This window comes from Carcharhinus amblyrhynchos, chromosome 21 (assembly GCF_965287045.1).
Source record: "Carcharhinus amblyrhynchos chromosome 21, sCarAmb.v2.hapA, whole genome shotgun sequence".
Classification (NCBI taxonomy): Eukaryota; Metazoa; Chordata; class Chondrichthyes; order Carcharhiniformes; family Carcharhinidae; genus Carcharhinus; species Carcharhinus amblyrhynchos.
In genome coordinates, this window is record NC_137344.1 from 5,333,584 (window position 1) to 5,358,095 (window position 24,512).

The 24,512-nt window shown below is 42.5% G+C and overlaps 1 protein-coding gene across 4 annotated transcripts in view; it reads right to left on the reverse strand.

Annotated features, from left to right (window-relative positions):
• tex2 (testis expressed 2) overlaps positions 1-23,842 on the reverse strand; it is a 153,579-nt gene extending 129,737 nt beyond the window's left edge. For 2 of the 4 annotated variants that reach the window (XM_080209349.1, XM_080209346.1), the window contains exon 1: positions 23,754-23,838. The gene's annotated coding sequence lies outside the window, so the exon portion shown is untranslated. Of the gene's footprint in view, positions 1-22,616; positions 22,637-23,753 lie in introns of those variants that run through there. The other 2 variants (XM_080209347.1, XM_080209348.1) reach the window with 2 other exon arrangements.
• Between the last annotated feature and the right edge of the window lie 670 nt (positions 23,843-24,512).

A 24,512-nucleotide genomic window follows, 5' to 3' on the forward strand; every position in this document is an offset into this window, starting at 1 on the left:
TGGACAGGTGCAGGAAGAATAGAGTGGTTGTAGTGGGTGACTTTAATCTTCCAGGAGTGATTGGAGGGGGCCTAGAGCTGGGGGTACAGAGGGAGAGGAGTTTGTGAAATGTGTTTTGGAAGGGTCGCTGGAGCAGTATGTAACTAGCCCAACTAGAGGAGGGGCTATACTTGATTTTGTGTTGGGTAATGAGCCGGGGCAGGTGGGTGAGGTACAGGTAGGCGAACATGTGGCTAACAGTGACCACAAGTCCGTCTACTTTAGGATAAAAATGGAAAGGGACGAGTGCCGGCCGAACGGGAGTGTGCTGAACTGGGGAAAGGCGAGCTATAGCAGGATTAGGAGGGAGCTGCAGGACATTGATTGGGAGGGACTGTTAGCTGGAAAGTCCACGGTTGGCAAGTGGGAAGCTTTTAAGGGCAAAATGAAATGGTTGCAGGGGAGGTATGTTCCGGTTAAGCGGAAGGATGGGAAAGGTAGGACTAGAGAGCTGTGAATTACAGGGGGTATTGAAGACTTGGTCAGGAAGAAGAGGGAGGCGTATGTTAGGTCGAAACGACTGGGTACGGACAGTGCGCTGGAGGAATATAGAGAGAGTAGGAGGGAGCTAAAAAGGGGAATTAGAAGGGCGAAGAGAGGGCATGAAATGGCTTTGGCTGGTAGGATTGAGGAAAATCCAAAGGCATTTTATTCCTATATTAGAAGCAAGAGAGTAGTTAGAGGGAAAATTGGTCCTCTTAGGGACAAGAGTGGAGAGTTATGTATTGAGTCGGAGGGAATGGGGGAGCTCCTGAATGAATACTTTGCGTCGGTATTCACAAAGGAGAGGGGTTCAGAATCGTGCTGTCTCTTGGAGGGAGCGGAGGATCAGTTGCAGGAGATATCTATTACGAGGGAGGAAGTGCTAGGGCTTTTAGGTAGCGTAAGGACGGATAAAGCTCTGGGGCCTGATGGTATTTATCCCAGGCTGCTTAGGGAGGTGAAAGATGAAATTGCTGGGCCTCTGGCGCAAATCTTTGTCTCTTCTTTGGACACAGGTGAGGTCCCAGAGGACTGGAGGGTAACAAATGTGGTACCGCTGTTCAAAAAAGGTAGTAGGGATAACCCTGGAAATTATAGACCGGTGAGTTTGACATCGGTGGTAGGGAAATTAATGGAAAAAATACTTAGGGGTAGGATGTATGAGCATTTGGAGCGTTGCGATCTGATTAGGGATACGCAACATGGCTTTGTTAGAGGGAGGTCTTGCCTTACGAATCTGGTGGAATTCTTTGAGGTGACAAAAACGGTTGACGATGGGAGAGCCGTTGATGTCATCTATATGGATTTCAGTAAGGCATTTGACAAAGTCCCTCATGGTAGGCTGGTAGAAAAGGTTAAGGCGCATGGGATATGAGGCCAGGTAGCTAGGTGGATTGAGAACTGGCTGGGATAATAGGAGACAGAGGGTAGTTGTGGAGGGGACCTTGTCGGGCTGGAGGCCAGTGACCAGTGGTGTGCCGCAGGGCTCAGTACTGGGACCTCTCCTCTTTGTAGTATACATAAATGACTTGGAAGAGAGTGTAGGTGGTGTGATCAGCAAGTTTGCTGATGACACCAAGATGGCAGGGTTGGCGGGTACTGAACTGGATTGTCAGGTGATACAACAGGATATAGATAGGTTGGTGCATTGGGCAGATAGGTGGCAGATGGAATTTAATCCTGACAAATGCGAGGTGATGCATTTTGGAAGGAATAATGCAGAGAGGAGCTATGTGATAAAAGGTAGACAGATTAGGAGTATAGGCATACAGAGGGACCTGGGAGTGCAGGTTCACAAATCCATGAAGGTTGCGTCACAAGTGGAGAAGGTTGTTAGGAAGGCGTATGGAATGTTAGCCTTTATAGGAAGGGGTATAGAGTATAAAAGCTGCCGTCTAATGCTTCAGTTGTACAGAACGTTGGTTAGACCGCATTTGGAGTACTGCGTCCAGTTCTGGTCACCTTACTACCGGAAGGACGTGGAGTCTCTGGAAAGGGTGCAGAGGAGGTTTACCAGGATGTTGCCTGGCATGGAGGGGCTGGGTTACGAGGAAAAGGTTGGAGAAACTGGGACTTTTCTCCTTGGAAAGACGGAGATTGAGGGGGGACATGATAGAGGTATATGAGATACTGAAGGGAATAGATAGAGTTAATAGTGAGAGACTGCTCCCTAGACTGGGTACAAACACGAGAGGTCATGGTTTAAGGGTGAGGGGGGAGAGGTATAATTTGGAATTGAGAGGAAGGTTCTTTACGCAGAGAGTTGTGGGGGTATGGAACGCGCTACCGAGTAGGATGGTGGAGGCAGGAACGTTGGACTCGTTTAAGGTTCAGTTAGATAGACACGAGTGAAACGAGGATGGAGGGTTATGGTAGGGGCTATTAAATAAGGTTAGAGCCTCGGGAGACACCGGAAAAGCAGGCTTGTAAGATTAACGTTTTTGTCTTTTTATTCCGCAGGTGGAGGTTCACCTCGTGTCAAACGAGGGGCATGCACACAGTGGGTCGTGCGTGGGCTGCTCTTGGAAGTTCCGGGAGTGGCCTAGTACTTCGTGTCGGTGTGTGTGCTTGATCCTGGACTGGTAGACGGGCGCCGCAACAGCTCGGTGACTAGCACTGCTAGCTGTGCAGATACATGGATTTGGGCCTGTGTCTGTGGGAGTTTGCTCATTCTCCCTGTGGTTGCATGGGTTTCCTCCGGGTGCTCCGGTTTCCTCCCACACCCCAAAGATGTGCTCTTAGGCTGACTGGTTTTACCAAATTGACACTATTCTCCCCTGAATCTGGCTAAGTTAGAGGTTCCATTCGTAGACATGCAGGGTAGAATAGGTGTAGGGTGATGCGGCGGCACGGACTTGTTGGGCCGAAGGGCCTGTTTCCCGTGCTGGGTTGTTCTTTGTTTTTTAAATATGTGGGGTTATGGGGATAGCGGCTAGGTGGGATTATTGTTGGTATAGACCAAACAGCCTCCTTCTGCACTGTAGGGATTCTGTGACTCAAGCTGCGTCAGTGGAAAAGCCTGTTTGCAAAGCCAATTGTTTTCGGCCTACATCAGAAGCAACCTTGAAACAGATAAGTGGCAGGTATGGCAATTATTACTGGACTTTGTCGACATTTTTAAACCCTATAGCATGCGGTTTAGGGAAGCTTAGCTCTGAGTTGGAAAAAATAAAAGGAATTTGGAACTGGGTAAATTTAAAGATACTGGGTATACTCATTGAGTTAATTAAGTGCATTTCTCATCAACTTTTTTGTTGTTTTTGTTTAAAACATTTCTATTTGAAATCATTACAAAGACACCTAGGATATCCTCCTCCAGTTTTCATATCTTTCCTCACGTTAAACCAAATTGCAAAATACAGATGAGGGCAGATGTTTCAAGTGTTCCCTTCTGGGATTTGAAATACCTGGTGTTTAACATCAGCTATGCTCTTAACAATATGGAGACCAAATTTTTACTTTGCGTTCTGGATCTGGTCTCACCAAACCCTGTACAATTGTAGCAAGATTTCTTTATTCTTAAACTTCAATCCCCAACAATAAAAAAAGGTATTTGCTTTCTTAATTGATTGCTGCACCTGTACACTAACTTTTATGTTTCTTGTACAAGTCTCTCTGAACATTATCAACATCAAGACTGAACTAACAATCCCACCCAGTCCCCATCCCCACAATCCCACACATTTACTTAGCTAATCCCACTAAACTACACATTTTGCGACACTAAGGGACAATTTAGCATAGCCAATCAACCTAACCTGCATATCTTTGGACTGCGGGAGGAAACCAGAGCACCTGGAAGAAACCCAAGCAGACAAGGGAAGAACATGCAAACTCTACACAGACAGTGACCCAAGCCAGGAATTGAACCCAGGTCCCTAAGCTGTGAGGCAATTTTACAAGTTTCATACCACCACTTTTCTATTCTAATGACTGAAGCAAATGACCTCACTTTTCCATGTTAGACTCCCATCTTCCTCCTTGTTACACACACACACCCTATGTCTCTTTACAGCCTCACTGCGTACTCCTCATAGCTTCAAACTACCTAGCTCTGTGTAGTCAACAAGTTTAGTTATATCGCTCAATTTCTCTTTGTCTAATTCATTATGGATTGTAAAGAGCTGAAACCTGAGCGCTGATCATTGCACTAGTCACAACCTGCCAATTTGAAGATGCCCTATTTTTCCCTCCACTCTGTTTCATGTCCATTAACCAAGCATCAATTCATGCTAAAAGATTACCCTCAACTCCATGAGTCCTTATCTTGTGAATAACCTGTTGAATTTTTTTGGAAATCCAAGTTCACTAATGTACCAATTCTACTTTAACTACGCTATTTGTTACATCCTTAAAAGCTCTACTGAACTTGTCAAACAGGATTTCCCTATTGTAAAACCATATTGCCTTGTTCTAATTATGCCATGTTTTCTGAGTACATGAAGAATTACCAATTGAATGTAGCATTTATTCACAGCCATCCCGTTTGCCAATAATTCTCTTTTAACATCAAGTCTTTAGCTGTAGAGATTTGGAGCATTAAACCCAAAAACCCAACTGGTATACTACACCTTAATTGTTTATCTGTAGTCACCAAAGTTTCTATACTATCCATTCTATATTCACTTTTTAGATTTTAATATCTTTAATGACATGAGGTATCAATAATAGTAGCAAGCTTGATACTAAAGCAGTCACATGCTCAGATAGCCTGGGATATTTGTCTAAATGTTACACATAACTCTCACAAAACTTCAGATTCTTAGTGCACATTGCTAGTCACACCCTGAAACTGATCTACCAGATGAAGCCGTGAAACTACTGCTCCTGTCATGAGGGTTTAAACTTCTCTCTCATAGATGAAGACTGAGCAGCAGAGCTGGCAAAGAAGCTTTTCTGATTATCAATGAAAGCAAAGTACCTGACATGAAATGGGTATTTTCCATTTATAACCAAAGCACATATGGAATTCATGATCTGAGAGCAGAAATGAGTAAGTATCTTGATGTTTGCAGTTTAAATCCATTCCGACAGTCACTCACATTCTAATGCTGTCCAAGTTCCTGGAACGTGAGCAGAACAAATAATCTCTAAGCAGGGACCGATTCCAACGATACCAAAATTCACACAAACTGGCTTTTGTCCAGTGAGCCCATCTTAAAAGTTTCAAGTTTAAGACTAAAAAGCAGATGTTTTCAACTTATGCCACTACAAAACAGAAAAAGAAAGATGTTCATGAATAGGAAAGTAAATGTTTTAATCCATTTATTCAGTAGACACGTATGTAGCCTTTTACCAGGGCAAAGATAGAAATATCTCATGATGTGTTTTTGATGATCATTGTCACAATGTATTTGTGACTTTAATCTGGGAGGTCCAGGTGCTAGAAACTTGATTGAAGAGATTAAAAGGTGGAATGATGAACGTAGTGTCTACAATATGACCTAATCATTACAAAAACCCTGTTCGACGAAGGGTCAAGAACAAGACCAGATGGCAACACTCCAAGTACTGGCACCTAATTGACTGTATCATCATCCGGCCAAGGGACCACACAGATGCCTGCATCACCTGCTCTACAACTTGAGCCAATGACTGTTGGGCTAACCATCGACTAATCCATTCTCCCATCTTCATCACCTTGGCCCCAAACTGACAGATGGAGAAAAAATACCTGCAGCAGGAGTCTCAATGTCACTGGTCTCAAAAACCCTGAGAAGGGCTATCAGTCAATGGCTCACAGCTAACTTAGCTTCACCTAATGAGCCAGAGCCTCAGAGTACCCACAATACCTGGTCAACCTTAATAGCCACCATAGTCAGCATCTGTGAGGAGATGCTCCAGCTTTTGACCAGGCAACACCAAGACTGGTTCAACAAGAATGACCAGGAGAGTCAGGATCTCCTCGACGGCAAACACAAGGCATTCCTGACATGGCAGCTCCACCAAAACGCGAGTGCGAGGAAACAAACCTACAGGCAACTGAAGGCCGAGGTGCAACAAAGAACTCATGACTCAAAGAGCACAGGAGACTCAGCCACTCATTGACAACCAAAGCATGTGCAACATCTTCAGTGCAATTAAAGCAATCTATAGTCTGAGTACTGAGGGACAGAGGCGCTTAAAGAGAGAGGCGCAGTCGAGACTCGATGAAGAGAGCACTTTGAGGACCTCCTAAATCAAGATGCAGCCTTTAACGCAAGTGCCTTCAACATTATTCTGCAACACACTATCCAAGTGCAACCACAGCTCAGTGTGAGGTCAAAAAAGCCATACGATGGCTGATAACGACAAGGTCTCAGTAATCCTATTGAAAAATTCAAATTTGGTGGAGAGACAAGAATTCACCACCTCATTATCCTTGTCTGGAAGGAAGAGAACATGAAATGAGATCTTAGAGATGCCCTAATTGTGACCATCTTGAAGAAAGGATGGATTTCCCCATTCTCCACTATGGGAAAGCTCATCACAAAAACGCTCTTCAACCTCACAGTGGCTGAAAAGGTCCTCCACGAGTCTCAGTGTGGCTTCAACCCATCAAAAGGCAGAACGGACATGTTGTCAGCTTGTCCAATAGCTGAATTCACAATCTCTTATGGTTGGCAGAGTGTTGAAGGCCTTTGAGAAGTAGGGTGGAGTGTTGCTGTGGTTAATGGTCACTGCACTCTGCAGCAACAAATCCAGGAAATGTGCAGGGAGCAACATTAATCTTTGTACACGGTCTTCTTCAATCTTGCAAAGGCCTTCGAATCTATCAACGTGAGGGATTGAGAAACATCCTCTGAAATTCTGCTGCCTGGAAAAATTCATAACCATTCATTGCGTGCTCCACAATAACATACAAACCATAATCCTCACCACAAACCCACACACACGCACAAACTGGGGTTAAACAGGGCTGCATCATCACATCAACGCTCTTCTCCGTCTTCCTCAAAGCAACACTCCACCCCATCACTTTGAAACTCCCTCTTGGAATAAAGCTAACCTATTGGACAAGCAGGACACTGTTCAACCTCCAATGCCTCCAAGCCAGAATCAAGGCCACCCCAACCACTGTCATGCAGATGACGCTTGGGTATGTGCGTGCAAACCATCATCGATACATTTATTGAGGCATATGAGAGAAAGGACCATAGGCTAAACATCTGGAAAACAAAAGATTCTCTAACAGACCACTCTTGCCACACACGATTGCCCCCCAGCCAACAAGATCTACACTGAGCCTCTGGATAATGTGGATTATTTCCCATACCTCTGGAGGCTCCTCTCAGTGCAAGCGGACATTGACAATGAAATCCAACATAGACTTCAATGCCAGTGCAGTCTTTGGGGGCTTGAGGAATAGAGTATTCAAAGTCTGAGACCTCAAAGCCAGCACTAAGTTCATAGTCTGCAGAGTAGCCCTGGTCTCCATACTTCTGAATGCAGGACACACAGGCAGCTCAAATCCCTGGAAAAATGTTACTAACACTACATCTGCAAAATCTTGCAAAACCACTGGCAGGTTAGGAGCATCAACTTGAGCATTCTCTCCCAGGCCAGTATTTCCAGTATCAAGGCATTAGTCACACTTGACCAACTGCGATGTCTGCATAGCTGACAAGACTCCTGAAATGTGTGCTCTATTCTGAGTTTTGCAATGACAAACAATCACTAGGAGGGCAGAGGAGACACTACAAGGACGCTCTGAAAACCTCCCTAAATAAATGCAACATCCCCATCAACCCTTGGGAATTGCTTACCTTAGAACATACAAACTAGAGAAGAAGCATCCACGAAGGCACCAATCACCTCAAACATCCCAGGTGGAGCATGCACAGCCTAAGCATCAGCAACAGAAAGAGCGCACAGAATCGAGAGCATCCCGCCCACCCACCTCAAACATCACTTCGTGGCTCCAGGATTGGACTATTCGGCCACCACAGAATCTACCTCTCTGGAGTGAAAGCAAGTCATCCTTAACCCTGATGGACTGTCAAAGAAGAAGCAAAGGATGCACATGAAATTGGCTCCCAATGATACAAATGAAAGACTTTAAAGAGGAAAAGGTTAGAAATTGGACAGCTGTTGGATACAGCAAAAAGATTGAGTGTTTATGAAGAAGGGCTAGTGATACTATTGAAGGATGTAATGGGAGAGAAATGTAGCCTGATAAGACAGGGGAATCAAATATTTTGTGTAATGAAAATCTGGGCTCAAGGGAGTCATGAATTCAGGAGGGAGGATTATGCAGGTGACATGTTTATTCAGGGTCATGGGAGGGAAAAGCTACAATGATGTCAGGATAAGGGCATGGGAAAGCGGGGAGGGAAATAGCACCTGAACAGATGGTCTTCATCTTACAGACCACAAAATCTATAAACTGCACACACTTAATACTCAAGGTGAATTTTGAGAAGTGGCAGTTATATTTATTATGAGCTGAAACTCAAAGCTAAAGAGGCAAGAATGAATTAATTTTTAGCAACTGACTCACCTCCACCCAAACACTGTTCCTTTCTCCCCATAAAAACAGAACTGAATCCATATGACTAGTTAAGAGATTGGATACATCATTATTTAAAAAACCTGGTTAAAAGAGTGCAAATGATGGTTACTCACCACAGCATGGTCTAGAGATACAAAACAAAGCATTTGGGTCAGGACAAGGTTGTGCTTGAGAAAATTAACAGTACATCAATCCATTATGTTATTTCTGGTCAAATAGTCTTCTTAATAAAACTGATGGTGGTCTGCAAAGTCATCCAGTCGGAGCATCCTCTCTCAGTCCATGAACATGACCCCAGCCTTCCTGTTGCTTGCCATTTTAAATTCAGCACCTTCATGCCTTCATGTTTGTCCTTGGCCTGCTGCAATGCCCCAGAGAAATCCAAAGCAGGCTGGAGGAGCAGCATTGCATCTTTCTATTAGGAAAGCTCTTGCCCTCAGAACTCAACATTGAGTTCAACAACTTTTGACTGTGACCTTTCTCCTCCAGCTTAAATCCTTTAAAAACTATCCCATACACGTCTTGCCTCAATGCAAATCCCCCATCACGACCACCGCCACCAACCAGGCCATCTGTCTTTTGTTCTTAAAGTTGCTACATCTTGTTGCAATATGTCACAGCTACAGTACAGTTTAATATCTAATACAATTTATTACCTTCCTTTCTTTGTCAGAATAAAGAGCCAAATGAACTCAAAACGTTAACTCTGTTTTCTCTCCTTTGCTGTCAGACCTGCTGAATTTTTCCAGGATCCTCTATTCTTGTTTCAGATTAAGAAAGTCTTACAACATCAGGTTAAAGTCCAACAGGTTTATTTGGTAGCAAACGCCACTAGCTTTCGGACTGCTGCTCATCCGTCAGGTGAGTGGGAATTCTTTTTCACAATCAGGGCATATAAAGGCAAACTCAATTTACAGAATAATGATTGGAATGTGAGTCTTTACAGCTAATCCAAGTCTTAAAAGATACAGACAATGTGAGTGGAGAGAGCATTAGCAGGTTAAAAAGAGATGTGTATTGTCTCCAGACAGGACAATTAGTGCAATTTTGCAAGTCCAGGCAAGTCATGGGGATTACAGATAGTGAGACATGAACCCACGGGCATTCGGCCTCTTATCTTTGGGTAAGCGTTCTCCAAGGCAGCCTTCACGACACACGACAGTGCAGAGACTGATAGCCAAGTTTCGCACACGAGGATGGCCTCAACCGGGATCTTGGGTTCACTGCAGGAAAAAGTCTGGGAACTACAGGTCAGTGAGCCTAACATCTGTAGTAGATACGTTGCTAGAAGGTATTCTGAGAGACAGGATCTGCAGCCATTTAGAGAAGCAAGGACTGATTAGAGACAGTCAGCATGGCTTTAAAGGGATAAATCAAGAAGGTAGATGAGGGCAGTGCAGTTGACATGGTCTACATGGACTTCAGTAAGGCTTTTGACAGGGTACCACATGCAAGTTGTTGCATAGGGTTAAATCTAATGGGATCCAGGGTGAGATAGCCAATTGGATACAAGTCTGCTTGATGACAGAAGGTGGCTGTAGAGGGTTGGTTTTCAAACTGGTGACCAGCAGTGTGCCTCAGGGATCGGTGCTGCATCCACTGTTATTTGTCATTTGTATCAATGATTTGGATGGGAATTTAGAAGGCATGGTTAGTGAGTCTGCAGATGACACCAAGATTGAAGACATAGTAGACAGGGAAGAAGGTTATCTAGGACTGCAATGAGATCTTGATCAATTGGGCCAGTGGGTTGATGAATGGTAGATGGGGTTTAGTTTAGATAAATGTGAGGTGATGCATTTTGGTAGACTGAGTCTGGGCAGGACTTACTCAGTTAATGATAGGGCGTTAAGGAGAATTATAGAACAAAGAGACCTAGGGGTATACGTTCATAGCTCCTTGAAAGTGGAGTCATAGGCAGACAGGGTGGCGAAGAAGCATTCGGCATGCTTGGTTCTATTGGTCAGAGCACTGAATACAGAAGTTGGTATGTTGTGTTGACTTGTACAAGATATTGGTAAAGCCACATTTGGAGTGCTGTGTACAGTTCTGATCACCCTATTATAGAAAGAGTGCAGAAAAGATTTACTCAGATGCTACCGGGACTTGATGGATTTGAATTATAAAGGAGAGGTTAGATAGACTAGGGCTTTTCTCCCCCCGGAGCATGACTTAGATGTGACCTATAAAATAATGAGGGGCATAGATTAGGTAAATAATCAACATCTTTTCCCAAAGGTAGGGGAGTCTAAAACTAGAGGGCGTAGCTTTAAGGTGAGAGAGGGATATAAGAGGATCCAGAGGGGCAATTTTTTTGTACAGAGGGTGGTGAACAAGCTGCCAAGGTGGTAGCAGAGGTGGGTACAATTTTGTCTTTGAAAAAGCATTTAGACAGTTACACGAGTAAGATTGGTACAGAGGGATATGGCCAAATGTGGGCAATTCGAACTAGCTTAGTGGTAAAAACTGGGCGGCAAGGACAAATTAGGCTGAAGGGCCCCGTTTCCATACTGTAAACCTCTTATGGCTCTATTGCATTTGACCAGCTCTTGACCAATCAATATACTTGTTAGAAGTCATATAAATCCACACACTATAGGATTGGCCTCATCAGCAGTCTTGTAAATTTGCTCACATTGTAAGCTTGACACCGAAATACAGTGCATCAAAGCGATCCCGGGGGATAATTGTTATCTTGATTGCATTATACAGAGCAAGCAGTGATCCAAACTCACAAATGAGCCAAAGGCTCACCTTCAGACCCAAGTATCTACCCTATTTCAAATTACCCTGGAAAGGTAATAATCTTCTAAAATTTTTGAGATGTAAGCAAGCTGTTTCACGCTCTTACTATGGAATAGCTGCACAAGTAGTGACAGTTGTATGGTGCTCATGGTAGTCCAAAAAAAATCCTGCCAAACAATTAGCAACATCATGTATGAATTTCAGTGCCAATGCAAAATGTAGCTGTGTGTAGGCTGATCAAGAAACTCCACTTTATATTCATGGACTCAGCACAAAAACAAAAGGAACAGGGACTTTTACTTTGATAGTTTGCCAATGGCAACAATACTTCCACTGTTGACATCACATTATACAAAGATCAGTAAACGCCCCTAAAATTACCGAAAGTCAACTTTTCATGGGACCCAAAAACAAAGGTCAAAGGCATAAAAACTTCATATTGTTCTCGTATTGTGCACCAGCAGTATTACAATGCAGTGAAATAGTTGTAGTTTTATCATGAATGCTGGACTCCAGAAAACAATGCAAAATCATGATCCCAAACTATGTATAATGGAGCAGACAGCAAGGCCAATTAATTTAAACAAAAACATTTAAATGCAAACTCTAAGTCTTTTATCAAGATCAATAACACGCCACAAAGATGCACTGATCATATTCAGAGTAAAAAAAGCGAAATATTCACCAGTATTTCCACTATTACAATGTTTAGAATAAAAATACCACAGATTACAATACAGCAAAGTTCAATGACATGAATGTAAAAAAGCTATTTTTACTTGAACTTGGTGTTGTATGAAACTTCTGGCTTTAGCAGTCAATGCTACTTTCAAATATGTACAATATGCACAAAACAAATGCAAGTTGTGCAGTGGAGGAAGCACTATTGAAGGGAAACCAATATTAATTGTCCAATTGTGATTTGATTTAGTCAGCTGAAAAACATTTCTGTTGAAGTTCTATGCCAGAAATATATAGAAACAATTCTGCTTAAGTCTATCTAATGAACATACTACTGTTCTATAAATTAGAATGTTGCATTTTAAATCTTTTCTTGCCAATATTCTCTGCTCCTTGCTGAAAACTTTTGATGTGCGAGACACCTCACAGTAAGTTTTACCGACAATTATCTTAATTTAAAGAATATGCATCATTGTGAAGATTGAAGTTTATTAACCATTTAAATTACACAACTGCATTACTAATCATTCCACTTCAGTAAAACCTCAATTTTCCTCGCAATATTCCAGAAAAATCTATTATATAGAATAAAGAAACTTCGCTGTACAGAAGTTAACTACTTATGTTAAATTCACCATAACCTATTACCAACTACCCTTTCCTGGTTTTTTTGCTAAACACAAATGCTTTTAATGTCTCCATGAATTTTTTCTGATATGAAGAATCGCATAAACAAGTTATCCTCCAAATTTATTCAATTTTGCTTTTAGTAGCTATTGCTTACTCCTCAAAACTGTATAACAAACCACTATATGAAAGCTGCAGCCCACACTGGGTTACTGGCAAGAAAAATGAGCAATTTTCAGATAGTCATCAGCAGCACAAACTTACGAAAGGACTATTAAGGAGATCTTTAAGGAGATCTTTCTTGGTGCTCAGTGGAAATTTATTCCGATGGTCAAAAAGGATAGTAGGAAGAGAGGTAATAAGCCGTGGATAACGAAGGAGGTGAAGGAAAGTGTTAAATTAAAAGCGGAGGAATTTAGAGTATCTAAGAGTAGTGGGCGAGAAGAGGATTGGGAGAGGTTTAAATGTCAACAAAGATTGACAAAGAAGTTGATAAAGAAGGGTAGGAGAAACTATGAAGCTGGGCTAGCGCTTAATATAAAAAAGGATAGCAAGAGTTTTTATAAATATATAAAAAAGGAAGAGGCTGGCTAGGGTGAATGTTGGTCCTTTAGAGGATGAGAAAGGGGACCTAGTGGTAGGGGATGAGGATATGGCTAAGGTATTGAATAACTTTTTTGTTTCTGTCTTCACGGAGGAGGACGTGAATAATTTGCTGGGTGTTAGCGATGGAAAGGTGGTAGGACTGGAGGGTCTTAATGACATTACTGTTACTAGAGAGGCGGTGCTCGACAGACTGGAGGGGCTGATTGTGGACAAGTCCCCAGGACCGGATGGAATGCATCCGAGGGTTCTGAAAGAAATGGCGGAGGTGATAGTGGATGCCTTGGTGGTTATTTTCCAGACATCGCTGGATTCCGGGGAAGTGCCGGAGGATTGGAAAACGGCTAATGTTATGCCGTTGTTTAAGAAGGGTGCCAGGCAAAAGGCGGGGAATTATAGGCCGGTTAGTTTAACGTCTGTGGTAGGTAAAATGTTAGAATCTGTCATTAAGGAGGAAATTGCGAGGCATCTTGAAGGGAATTGCTTGATAGAGCAGACGCAGCACGGTTTCATTAAAGGGAAGTCGTGTCTGACAAATTTACTGGAGTTCTATGAGGATGTGTCTAGGGCGGTGGATAGAGGAGAGCCGGTGGATGTGGTCTTTCTAGATTTTCAGAAGGCGTTTGACAAAGTACCTCACAAGAGGTTATTGCAGAAGGTCGAGGGACATGGAGTTGGGGGTAGGGTGTTAGCATGGATAGAGGATTGGTTGTCAAATAGGAGGCAGACAGTGGGGGTCAACGGGTGCTATTCGGATTGGTGGATGGTGACTAGTGGAGTGCCCCAGGGGTCGGTGCTGGGGCCTCAGCTTTTTACCATTTATATAGATGATCTGGAGGAGGGAACCGAGTGTAGGGTGTCGAAATTTGCTGATGACACCAAGATTGGGGGAACGGCAAATTGTGTGGAGGGTGTGGAGAGTCTGCAGAAGGATCTAGATAGGCTGGGCGAATGGGCCAGGAAATGGCAAATGGAATTTAATGTTGGCAAGTGTGAGGTGGTCCACTTTGGTAGGAAGAATGGTAGGAAGGACTATTACTTACGTGGCGAAAGACTGCAGCAGGCGACGGTGCAGAGGGACCTCGGGGTCCTTGTGCATGAGTTGCAAAAACCCAGCTTGCAGGTGCAGCAGGTGGTCAGAAAGGCGAATGGGATGCTGGCCTTCATAGCGAGGGGGATTGAACAGAAAAGTAGGGAGGTCTTGCTGCAGCTGTATAGGGCATTGGTGAGGCCGCAGCTGGAGTACTGTGTGCAGTTTTGGGCGCCGCACCTGCGCAAAGATATTTTGGCCCTGGAGGGAGTGCAGAGGAGGTTTACTAGGCTGATACCGGAGTTGAGGGGGTTGAGCTATGAGGAGAGGCTGAATAAACTAGGCTTGTACTCGTTAGAGTTTAGAAGAATGAGGGGAGATCTCATTGAGACGTATAAGATGATGAATGGGATGGATAGGATAGAGGTGGAGAGACTCTTCCCGCTCAAAAAAGACAGTAGGACTAGGGGGCACAGCCTCAAGATAAAAGGGGGGCGGTTTAGAACGGAGTTGAGGAGGAACTTCTTCACTCAAAGGGTGGTGAATCTCTGGAATTCTCTGCCCGTTGAAGTGGTGGAGGCTGCCTCGCTAAATATTTTTAAGACGCGGGTTGATGGGTTTTTGATAAGAGAGGGGATTAAGGGTTATGGGGAGAAAGCGGGAAAGTGGAACTGAGCAGCGACAGATCAGCCATGATCTTATTGAATGGCGGGGCAGGCTCGAAGGGCTAGATGGCCTACTCCTGCTCCTATTTCTTATGTTCTTATTAGGTATAGCACATTGCTTCAGAAAAACTGACTTTATTTTACTGTACATAAAGCACATTACTGGCATTCAAAGGGACAAGTGTTGGGTTCCATATGACATGAAAAGAAATCCTTAAGTTTATTTTGCCATTTAAAAAAAAACTGACTTTCTGTTCCAAGTCAAATGACCAAAAGTTGGCCTGCTGTCTGAGGACATTGCAAGAACAACAGAATTCTTTTCTCAGCTTCTGAAACCCAGAAAACTCTCATTAGAACTCAGTGCTTACAGAACTGCTAACAGGCTTGTATCACACCTGGGACCGTCCTAGCCCATTTCAAAGGGGAATGAAGGGGACATCATTTGCGTCTGATAAGGTCACTTGCTAGCAGTCAGTGGGTCTGTCTAAACAATGGCTTCCAAACACCAGGCCCTCGATGTGGATCAATGACAGAGACATCACCAGGCCCAAAATCAAAGCCAGCACCAGACACTGGTTAAACATTCCTTTTGAAGAAATTGTTGAGAAAGGTCACCTGACTATTTTGAAATCTATGTCTTTGAGAACTGAGAAAACCTGAGATTGATGTTTTATCAACTGGATAGAACACCAGAATAACAGCTAGACCACCTCGCAACTCCATGAAGCTTGCTTGATTTTAAAAGTCTCTGATCAATGCCTGACAAGTGTACTACGTAAAGAAGGCCCATCATGTTGCAGCATAGCTTATTTCAAAGATTTACATATTGTTGTTTCTAACCAGAAACTCATTGGAACTAAACTCCGACATAAAAGAAAACACCCTGTGGACTTTGATGCTGGGAATCACATGAATCAACATTAATTTCTGTGGTTCTTGTAAAGCAAAACCCAATATTTTACCATGGATCAAGTTTCATTAAATCCTGACTCATTTTTCGTTTTGTTTAGGCATAAGGCAGTTTGCATTCATTAGTGAGCCAATTTTGAGTTCCCACTTCAATTGTAGATCATGGTGTTGAATGATCCCTTCAGAAATCCTGAATTTTTGTCACAGAACTTAGATGCATATAAAAGTGGCATTCTTTTAAATACATCTATCATGATGCTGCAAAATGAGAAAAAATCTACATTGTTTGACATCAGGCACAGTTGAAGAAAAAGCATATGGACTGCCAGAGATCAACACCGACAATCACAAACCTCAAACCGACAGCTTTAATAGCCAACGTGAAGCTGCTTCTCAAACTTCAGGAAAGACAAAGTTATTTCTGACCAAACAAGTCTTCCTACTATAAACATGTAAGTTCAGAAAATAGAAACAAAAATCTCAAGTTTTTTTAGAAAGCAATGATTATCTTCTATGGCAGAGTGCTGCATTGTCGCACTCTTTTTCAAAAACCAAGGCACATCTGCCTTTTGGGTGCTCATCAATGCTGCCACTAAACTATCCATTTTGAACAAAAGTTTTCCCAAGATCTCCTAATCATTTCTTTCTTTCAACCAACATCACTAAATCAGATTATCTGCTCATTATCACTTTGTTGTCTGTGGGAGCTTGCTGTGTGCAAACTTGCTGCCTCGTGTTCTCCATTACAAAAGTGACTAACCCTAAAAAAAATGTTTAACTGGCTTAACAGTGTTTTGTGACATCTTGAAGTCACAAGAATTACATAAACACAAGTTCTTTGTATTTGCCATTGATAAATTTTGACAACAATTGTTGGGATAAATTTCAACATTACAAGGATATAAAATAAATTAATGACTGGAACTAAATTAATTCAGAACTGGTAATAAATTGGTACAATTTACTGAAAATAATTCAGCCAACTTCAAAGACAACACAAACAGTAACTTGTACTTCTCTACACACTTGGATACAGGCATGTTAATCTTGACCACACAATGGAGAGTGATACAGATAAGAGGGCTGGGGTGGGAGACAGAAAGAAATGAAGAAAAGAAACTCAACTATTTCTAGCTCAAAATAAAGAGTGTACAAATATTAGAACTAGTCTTAGTTCCTTAACGAAGGCCTTAAAAGCATCTGAGTACACAAGATAAAAATACGCACTGCCCAAGTTACAATAAATAAGAAAACAAGAACTCTACTGCATTAATACTATATGTGGCTTGCTTTTAAAAATTCATAGCTGGAAGTTACATGAATGAATAAATAATTAAATATATCTTCCAGGCTACCAATGTGCATGAATCGCAAAAACCCAGCTTGCAGGTGCAGCAGGTGGTCAGGAAGGCGAATGGGATGCTGGCCTTCATAGCGAGGGGGATTGAATATAAAAGTAGGGAGGTCTTGCTGCAGCTGTATAGGGCATTGGTGAGGCCGCAGCTGGAGTACTGTGTGCAGTTTTGGGCGCCGCACCTGCGCAAGGATATTTTGGCCCTGGAGGGAGTGCAGAGGAGGTTTACTAGGCTGATACCGGAGTTGAGGGGATTGAGCTATGAGGAGAGGCTGAATAAACTAGGCTTGTACTCGTTAGAGTTTAGAAGAATGAGGGGAGATCTCATTGAAACGTATAAGATGATGAATGGGATGGATAGGATAGAGGTGGAGAGACTCTTCCCGCTCAAAAAAGACAGTAGGACTAGGGGGCACAGCCTCAAGATAAAGGGGAGGTGGTTTAGAACGGAGTTGAGGAGGAACTTCTTCACTCAAAGGGTGGTGAATCTGTGGAATTCTCTGCCCGTTGAAGTGGTGGAGGCTGCCTCGCTAAATATTTTTAAGAAGCGGGTTGATGGGTTTTTGATAAGAGAAGGGATTAAGGGTTATGGGGAGAGGGCGGGAAAGTGGAACTGAGCCACGACAGATCAGCCATGATCTTATTGAATGGCGGGGCAGGCTCGAGGGGCTAGATGGCCTACTCCTGCTCCTATTTCTTATGTTCTTATGTTCTATGTTCTTAATAAAAGAGAAAAAAAAATCCCTAGTAAAGACTTCTGAGAATTGTGCTCATGAGGAAAACATGCCTCATGATGTGTTATTTAAATTTACAGGAGAGAATGGGAAACATTTCTTCACAAATTACCTAGTCAATGATACAAACTATTTAAATACAAAACACAAATTTGTTGGGTCCATTGTAACATTTCATCCTGAAAACAATTTCAATACTTGAAAATAAACATGGTTTTTTTTCCCAGGGTGGTGGCATTGCAATATTGCCACTAACCCAAGGACTCAGAGCAATGCTCTGGGGAGCTGGGTTTGAATCCTGAAATTAAAAGTCTAATGGTGACCATGAAACCATTGTCGATTGTCATACAAAATCCATCTGGTTCACCAATGCCCTTTAGGGAAAGAATGTACTGCTTTTATCAGGTCCGGCCTAAACGTGACCAGTGATGCCCACATCTCATGAGTGAATATTAATTAATTATTCCTAGTTTAAAACAGCATCAAATAGTTGATCTCAAAACAGGGAGAGCACTGCAATGGACCTCAGTATCTGAGGAAGAGAACTCCTATTCTTGATCTGTATCCAGCAAACTTTGATAGAAACGTGCTGGGCATAAGAGGATCAGGTACCAATTTTGCCACTTGCTTCTATTGTGCCTACCAAAATCACTGAAGGTTATCAAAAATGAAGACTAGGTATTGGGACAAATAGCAAGGGATTTCCAATGTACATATAAACATTTCACAGTGCTCAAGAGAGAAGTAGATTGTTGAATTAAAAAAAGAAAGAAATGACCATTATCTCACCCAATGGCAAAAACTATTTGAACTCAATGAGATAGCATCCATCTATTATAATCAGGAACTCCAACAAACCCACTAATTTCAGCCTAATACGAACCTTTTTGTAAACCAGCAGCTTAGTTTTTCCCACCACTGCTGTATCAATCTTCATTTTCACATACCAACAATATCACTAGAGAAAAAATAATAAAACAGGGAAAGGTGTCACAGTTGCTAACACTGCTGTCTCATAGCACCAAAGACCCGGGTTCGATTCCAACCTTAGATGACTGTCTGTGGAGTTTGTATGTTCTCCCCATGTCTGCATTGGTTTCCTCTGGATGCTCCAGTTTCCTGCCACACTCCAAATTTATGCAGGTTAGGTGGATTGGTAATGGTAATGCACGGGGTTACGCGGATAGGGTGGAGGGGAAGCTCTGAGAGTCGGCGCAACTCAGTGGGCCAAATAGCCGCTTTCTGCACTGTTGGGATTCCATGGATTTGAGACAAATTATAAGTGGATTAAAATATTTCTTCCCATAAAAGTAACTGCGCAACAGGAAAATGAATTGTGAACTATGGAATTATTTATTTTGTTAGCGATGTTGTAAATCACTAAGTGTCACAACATTTTGGAATACATCGACCCTGTCTCACAATTGACTGTGGAAGTATCCTAAGCCATTTCCTTTACCAAAATCCAAATATCCAAGGATTTACAAACAATTACAATTGAAAACATTTGATTATTTTCTTGCAAAGTCAGGTTTTCTCTCAAAAAGCCAGCTTTAAATAGTGCATGTCAAAAACATTACTTTAAAAATACTCAAAATGCAGTAATTTAAGTAACCAAGTAGCAGTCTGACTACTCAATTACAAAATGTGCATTTATATAGCACCTTCAGGTACTAACCCTAACTAACAACTTTCATATCTAAATTGATTTTCAAATAAAGTTCATTTTTTGTAGACAAATGCAACGTCCAATTCACACACAAACAGCAATGAGATAAATAGCCATGAATCTATGCAGGTGGTTTGCCCAAGTGTTGAATTGCCCGTGATCTTCTTCAAATAATGCCATGGGACTTTTACAGCCATCTCAATAAGCAGGCAGTACACAAGTTTAAATCTCTCACCTGAAAGTCAGAACCGTTCACAGTGAAGCTGTCATGATATTACTTGCACTTTTCTTTTGCACAGTTTGATGTTACAAATAGAAATATATAAGAAATAGGATTCGATCATACAAACCCTCAAGCCTGCTCCGCTATTCATAGTTGATTTCCACATCTCTCTGAACAACATCTAGAAGTTTCATGATGTTGAAAAAAATTCTGCTTTGCCATTCTTACTACCAAAGTGAATAACTTCACACTTTACCACATTATACCACTTTACTTAACCAAGATGCAGTCATTGTGTCCTCACCTAGCTTTGGATCAAACTTAGATACATTATGCTTGGTCTCTTCATCTATCTTACTGATCCTTGTAGTACTCCACCAGTAACAGCCTGCCAACTTGAAAATACCACACTTATGCCTACTCTGTTTCCTCTCTGGTAACCAATCCTCTATGCTAATATATTACGCAACTTTGTGTGGCACATAGCAAGTATCTTTTTGCAATCTAAGTATATACATCTCCTGTCTCCCCTTTATACACTACTAGATACATCCTCAAGGAATTCTAATAAATTTAACAAACATTTTTCCTTTTAGAAAACCAAGTTGACTTTGTCTGATCATATTATGATTTTCTAATTGAATTAAGACTTCCATTTTCCAAGTACCTTAAAACTTCCCTTACACAGTATAAGTTTGAGAAATCAATCTTGCTTTTTTTCAAAACTAAACAATAGTGAAATAATGAAAAACCAGAATTATTTTTCCTCTATTGACATGGTAGAATTAGTTTCTCCGGTATTCATTAATCCTCTTGTGTGAGCACAAAGACAGCAATGTACTACTACCAATTAGCTGAAAATCAATTTTACGTAGGAACAGAACATGAGGTCAGGGGATGCATCATAACAGTGGTGTGATATCAGGCTGGCTATAAAATTAAAGTGGCAAAGGGTCAGATTCAAGTTAAGATATTTATGTTGCAATGCTCACCATTACTGTTTATTTTACTTGTACAGTGTGGTTTCTGTAGTCTGAGAGAGTGAATTTCCTGTGATGCCTATTAATAAAAATATATTCAACTAAAGCAATAATAGATAATGCATGGTTGAGCACCAATTAAAGATCAAGTCCAAATGCCTAAAATAAATCCACTACTCATACAAAAGGTGTAAACAGAAAACAGAAGTATGTGATTGATTTAGGCAGAGTCTAATTTGCTTGAAATAACAATAGCTTTATGACACAAATTGTTTCTCATTGGCATAAAAAATATTGGAATATGAACGCAACATCCACAATGTGATTGCAAGAGCCTAGATAATCAGAACATTAAAAAGGAAACTGGAGAAACATATTAAGAAATTAAAAGGATTTGAAAATTGAATTGCCATTGATATAGAGTTCGCACAGACACAAAGGACCAAACCATTTGTACTACTAATTTCAATTCCATCAGCCTGGGGGAAAAAAACTGTCCTTGACCTCAGACCTCCACTCCAATGCAACTTTAAAAAAGCAACAGCTTTGTCTCAGAGACAACTGTTTGCTTCTAGATGTATTCAAAAATCAGAAATAGAGTGAAAACCCATAATCATATGGTGGGGTTGAAATGACATCAAAAGAAAGACTGGCAGCTCTATAGTGCCTTTCCACAACCATCAGATGTTCCAAAGCACTTTCCAACCAATGATGCACTTTTAAATGTATTTGCTATATAAGGAAGGAAACAGAGCAGCTAATTTATGCCCCCCAACAAGCCCCCACAAACATCAATGCCATAGTGAACAAATAATTTGTGTTTTGTGATGTTCGTTGAGGGATTAACATTGACTTGGACACCAGGGATAACTTCCCAGGTCTTCTTCAAAATGATGCCATGAGATCTTTTATGTCCATCTGAGGAGACAGATGTGGCCTTAGTATAATGTCAAAGATTGACAGTGCACTGGACTGTCAACCTAGACTGATGGGCTCGACTCCTGGAGTGGGACTTGAACTCAATATTCTGATTCAAGAGGCAACTGTGCTACCAACTGACTGTAGCTGATGCACACCTAACCACAAGAACTCATTATCATTCACAAACACTCATATCCCTGGCTAACGATGGCCACTGAATACCTTGACTGAAGTCTTTATTAGTCATGCCCAATCGTAACTTAGTAGGCTACTGGAACAAATAATATTTACCAAGCAATGTTACATTCAAAAACACACTGAACAAGTTCCATAGTCCAGATGGCCCTTTGCACTATCAATGCAGATAATGCTTGATTCCTATTACTGATTTTTAAACTGCTGTTTAAATGTCTGCTTTCTTAATGATGTGTCTAAGATTAAAGCAAGCTGCACAACTGAAAGTATTTTCAACACTTTTAAAATGCATTTTTTTCCACAAACTTAAAATATTACAATAGTTCTCACCTCCTAAGTTCACCAAGCTAACTAGAAATGTTAAATGGTCACCAGCTCCCAATGGACTGAACTATATTATAAATTTTATTTTGGACAATTATGTCAGGATAAGAAATACGCAAAGCATTAAGGAAAAGCCTCATCCATGTGAGTAAAACAACTTTTTCAATACCAGAATAAAACTCGATTTCACCTGTTGAAATGAGTTGTTAGAATCAGGATAAACACAAGAATTGGGGGTAGAATATTAATGACCAACTAAATCAACCATTGATCAGTCTGCAATAGCCTTTGGCTACATGACCGACATCTGGTTATTGGTTAAGCCGTTAGGAGGGAAGCTGAATGCCCCTAAAAACTAGAAAGACAACTTATAATTTCTGATCAGATCTGTAAATCGTAAATAGATGAAGAATGAGGTGCAGTAAGTAGCAGGAGTATGCAGACCTTGGTGGGATGACATCCAGAACCAAAGAGAGATAATTGGATGTAGGGTGATTCAAATAATTCAGGTTTGGGGGGGACGAGTGAGGGCTCTAATGACCCAGGTGTGGGTGAAGTATGACCAAGATATGAGAGGAGTGATTCAGTGATCAGACTGTGGCCAGAGAAGGGATCTAGTGATCCCAGCACCAGGTGAAGAGCAACGATACAGTGATCTTAGTAAGAAGGCCCATATTAATAAGGGAAAAAGAGTGATCACGATCAGGGTAGGGATGGGGGATCCAGTGCCCAAGGTATAGGTGGGGGACCCGGTCGCCTCAGCAAGGACAAGGAGCAATCCAGTGACCTTGGCAAGGGAGTAGGAGCGATTCAGTGACATTGGCATGGCAGGAGGAGCAGTGATCTCGGTACAGCAGAAACAATGATAAGACTAGACGCAAGAGGGGGAGCAATCCTGACCTGAGTGTTGGGCAAGTGATAGTGGATTTGACATAGGAGGGATCCAGTGACCTGAGAGAGAGGAAGGATCGTGCATGCGAAAGGATTCAAGTGACATGTGGCAAGGGATCTAGTAACTAGTATGGATGATGTTCCATTGACCTTGTATGGGAGTAGATTAATCAGGATACAACTAGGGGTCTACTATGGCACAGGGATCCAATTTTATGGGAAGAATGACCAGTGTATGCGAGGACTGGGTCCACTGCTCTTGTATGGGGGAGGGGGAAGGAGCCTGGATCATTGTAGAAGGGTGGGGATCCACTAATACTGTCATGGGATCCACTGACGATATGGAGTGAGGGGATGACTCTGTAACAACATGGGAGGAATAATCCAGTGGTCAATGTATGGTGAAGGGATCCAGTGACCTGGGCCGGCTTGGTGATCCAGTGAAGAGAATGAGTGACCTCGGTATTGGGAGGAGAGGGGGATCCAATCTGGGGAAGAGGCAAGCAGGGCCTGAGGAGAAAGCGGGCTGAGAGCCCGGACTCCCTTCACCTCCCCGGTCCCTGGGCTCGGTCACTGCGGGATCCAGCCGCTCCTTTAGCCGGCCACGGTGAGGAAGGATGAAAGGGAAGGTAGCGATTACCCCGGCCGGGAGGAGGAGGGAGGGACACCGGAGCCGGCCGCTCTTCTTACCCCAACAGTCTCATGGCTCGAGCCGCCTTCCCTCCAACCGCCCGCCCGGCGCTCGCGCCACTGTCCGCTGACACCGGCAGTGCCTGGGGTGGCAGGGCGCATGCGCGGAGACTCTTCAACCCCGCCCCTTGGCGCATGCGCGGGGGCTCACTCCTCCGACCCCGCCCCCTTCAGCGCACGCGCGGGGGCTTTGCGCTGCCGACCACACCCCCTTCAGCGCATGCGCGGGGGCTTGTGCTCCTCCAACCCCGCCCCCTTCACCCCTTCTCAGACTAAACCAATCGATCTGACTGCCCATCGACCGTGGGAGGCATCATCTTCTTGGCGATGCTGTTTGTCGCACACTCACTCCCTCGTCAGGCCAACATTTTGCTGGTACACATTATTCTGAATCTATTTAATACTGTGTAGATCCTTTTTGCTTTCCTTAGTTATTTTACATTACTAATATTTGGGGGGTATTTATTGACCTGGTAAACCTCAAAGCTAAAGATGCAGCTCACACCTTGGAAGCACCAAATGTCACTCTTGCATTGGTGTTATAACAGGCAAAATGCTCCCAGAGGCAGTCAAATAGTGATTAACCTATGTGCATTTCATAGAAATCATAGAAACCCTACAGTGCAGAAAGAGGCAATTTGACCACAATCCCACCCAAGCTCTACCCCCATATCCTGACATATTTACCCATTAATCCCTCTAACCTGCGCATCTCAAGACACTAAGGGGCAATTTTAGCATAGCCAATCAACCTAACCT